We start from the raw sequence: 4,096 nt of genomic DNA on the forward strand, positions 1-4,096 counted from the left end.
AACGATACCTTCTAATCAATTTATTACCTTCATGTCTCACCTAAGTTTTCATATTGTTTTTTCCTATCACTCCTAAGTTGAGTCCAGAATGACCACTGTGTTCCTTTTTTTTTTTTTTTTTTTTTTTTTTTAGTACAGGGTTTATGGAGTCTCACTACACAGCTTGGACTCGTAGTGATCCTCCTGTTTCAGCCTCCCAAGCGCTGGGATTATAGGCTCACACCACCATGCCCAGTCTAATCACTATATTCTGAAGGAGCATGCAGTTGTTTCAGAAATGCTCAACATTCCTGCTTCCTTGGAAAGTTCAAACCTCGCAGAGCATGCTGTGACCCCTGGACTCTCCGGGCCACAGGAAATCTCTCCTAAGGTCCCTAACCGTGCCACTGGTGGGTCAAGGCCCATCTACACAACACTTAGCTTACAGGTAGTGGAAGCCCTCAGGGTCATGCTCTGGTTTCCTGAGTGGAAGGTTCCAGTTTAGAATTAGGATCACGTGGTGGTCTACAAGGCCACGAAGAGTTACCCTGGTCTATAAGCCCCAGAAAGGCAAAAATATAAGTGCACCGATCATCTGGGGCTTTTTGAACTCTTAGGAAAGTAACCTAATTATCTGAAACTGGTGTGGGAAACAGTTTTAGGGACATGAAGAAGTCATAGGGAGATGCCCCCTCCCCAGTACTGTGGAAGAAATTCCCTACCGTGACCATGTATTTCACTTTCCTCAACACATTTGGGTGTCCTTCAGCAATCCTCTGTGAGAACCTTGCCTGTCCTCTGCCAGCAGGGAAGAAATGAGAAGAAACCAGCCAGGACGCTTTGAAGAGAGCAAAGGTCCTGACAGTGGGCTCTGCCCCTGTGGACGTCCCAGCACTGCCCTGGCCTCCGTCACAAGGTCCGAGGCCAGTTCACACTGAAAGGCCCACCAGGGCCTGTTCAGGGAGTCACCCTCAAACTTTCAGATGCCCTAGCAATTGGAAGGAAGGCTGTTAAATGACTGCATGTTGGACAAATTACCCAAACGGTAAAAAACTTTCCTCTAAGCAGAGTTTTATGCTGATTATTGGAAGCCAATAAATCGAGGCTCTCACTTTGCACATAGGGAAACTGAGGCCCAGAGAAACGGTGACTGGTCCAAGATCAGACAACAAAAACTGCCAGAACCAGAACTCTGTCTTTGGCCATCCATCTTCCCCCTTTGAAAACACCAGAGCATCCAACCACTAAATAACATGGAATAAAGTCCCACATCTCTATCTAGACACTTTGTGATAGATAGCGTCGTGTCAACTCCCACTTTCTGGTTCGGCTCAGATGTGAATTCAGGGTGGGTAAGTGGGAGGCAGGGTTGAATAGTGTGTGTGTACATTTCATTTCTTTCTTTGCATTTTGGTTACAGTTAACAATGTGTTACCTCTTTGTGGAGAAGTTTATATCATTTGCAAGATGCCAAGAATGACATCAACATCTATTAAAACTAACGTTTCACATTCTCCACTGTAAACATTAGCATTGCTTAGTTTCTAGATATAAACTTGAAGTCATTCTCAAGTTGGATGGTTTCTTTCCAAGAAAGTCGGTGTTACTGTAATGAAATTTACCTAATTAATCTCCTCAAGGAGAAAAGGAATCCAGTGATGACTGTTCATAAAGACCTTGACGTTCTTATTATAATCAGAGCAAATCAATCTGTGGATTCATTTTGGGAAAGACTGTAACTTTCCAAATAAATCTTAAGAAAGTGTTACAGACAGGGCTCTTGAGCTGTTTCCCCACTTGGCTGGCTGGCTCTTGGCCTCATGAAGCTTGTACAAACTTCTGTAGACTGTGCCTGTGTTTTTATTCATGTGTGAACTTGGACCCTGATGCCTAGGGTCTCAATTCTTGATGCTAAGAACTCCCGTTGGGAGGGACCTGCTCTTGCAGACCTTCGTAACAGGTGAGTTCAGCAATCATTGAGTTTGTAACACAGCACCAGTTACCTTCTGCCAGGAGCTTCTGTCCTCCACCACATGGATGAGGTGGGGACTCCTGGGGCTCATAAATACCAGTGGCGATTATATATATATTTCTCCTTTCAAAGGAGCGCAAGGCATCACAGCAAGATCCAGAACGTAAGGAGAATATTCTTTCTGTCTCCTGGGCCTGAGTTCAAGAGGGCTGGGAAGAGATGACAGCCCAGGAAAAAGGCTTGTGAGAAACAACGTTCTGAGAACATGTGCAGGACCATTAGAGTTGATTAGCCCTGGAACTGAAGGTCCAATAATTTAAAAAGGAATCACTTGGTAGGAGGTAGCTGGGAAGCTGGGCCACAGCAGCACCTTTGGGAGGCTATAGAGGAAGCTTAAGCATCACTGAGTTCTCAAAACAGGGACCATGACTGTGGAGAAATAAATTCACAAAGCTACTTGATCCTCAGCCCCCGACCGACATAGAACTAGATGTTTTACTGCTTCAAGACATGGCCAGATGGGAAAGTGGAGGCAAGGATGCTAAATTTGCAGGTGACAAGTTTAGTAAAAGATGTCAATCAGGTAACATACAAGGCCTAAGATTATCTCAACAAGACAGGCCATAATTCGTCCTAGAGGCCAGGGACCTGTGTAGAATTCTCAAGGACAGAGGAATCCTTCCAAGAGTCCCCACCTCGACCGTGGAAGAATGCCTCGGTATGGTGGCATTCTGGGGAACTTCACTCCTGCGGGTTCGTGGTGGTTACTCCATGCTCTGCTGGCTCCAGACACTTCTACCAGGTCTGACATCTCAGCTCAGGCTGAGGCTTCTTTGTAATGGCTGATTTGGTCCTTTGGGTCCCGCACTGGACTATAAGCTCCATGAAGGTGGGAAACGGACCAATTTCCATAGGTCACAATAGTGCTCAGTATTACTATGCTTGATAATTTATTTTGTCCTCCATAACATATTCTTGCCACACACACCCCACTCCATGACTTTCAGTTTGGCCATGTGACCTGCTGTGGCCAATGGGATACAAGTAGGTGTGACAGACCTGGCTGAGCAGCAAATTAAAGTGCGAGTGCATGGCTTGGCCCAACCTGGCTCACTTCTGCTCTCTCCACAGAGCTATGTGTTGCAGACGGGGCCTGCTCTGGCAGCTTGAGTTGCAGAACAGAAGCTAAGAAGATATGAGAGACAGCCTGGAGTAGAACCAGGTCCTTCTATAATATGATAGAGAAATTAAGGATTGCTATAAGCCAATGGGATTTGATGTGACAAAAGCCTTAACATTGGAGGGGAAAGGTGTCCTCTACGGAGTCTCACTCATGTGTGGGCACAGCTGCCTTTGATCCCTTCATTTTGCCAAAGCCAATAGCGTCCAGCCGCCCATTTAGAAAGCAGCCTTTCTGGCGTCCTCTCCCCAAGAACGCAGAGAGCTTCCTTAGCCCCAAAGGAACCTCGTGGAGAACCGTCAAGGCTCCTCAAAGTGAACAGCAGCCTGACAGCAAGTTTATACATCACATTTTAAACATTTATGCAGTTTAAAAATAAATATCAGCCTACACAGGCTTCAAGCCCCTCCATTCCTTCTACTGCCAACGTGACATCCTCTTTCTTTCCAGTTTTCCAAAATTCAGTCGCTTGGGCGCTAGAGGTAGTCTCGACTCCAATCCACCAATGACCTGGTTGAAATCTCAAGGATTTTCCCTCCCTATTAGTCTTCCTATTTATTTGGAGAAAACTTTTGAATATAAAATGCAGGGGGGTTTTGGGTCACAGGAAAAAAACAGACCAAAAGAAATCTTGCATTCTTCCCTTCGCTCTACTGTTTCTCATTGAAGCTGCCTATGTTACATTAAAACTTTTTGTGAAAAGTGAAAAATGCCATCAACTATGTATTAGATACTAAGTAGTGAAGTATTTGGAACTGATGGCTCATACTTTTGTGGGGGGTTTAATACCTGTCATCCTCACAGTCTCAGCTTACAGCAACGCTCGAATGACCCCAAATTCTTACACTTTCAACCTTATTTCACAAGGTGCCGATCCCTATAACCACTTGCTTGACTGTGCACAGAGCTTTAGCCTCAGTATTTACCTTATCTTTTTTTTTTTTTATTGACATCAGTTATTTTTA

This window comes from Octodon degus, unplaced genomic scaffold (genome assembly GCF_000260255.1).
Source record: "Octodon degus isolate 3935 unplaced genomic scaffold, OctDeg1.0 scaffold00091, whole genome shotgun sequence".
NCBI classification, from domain to species: Eukaryota; Metazoa; Chordata; class Mammalia; order Rodentia; family Octodontidae; genus Octodon; species Octodon degus.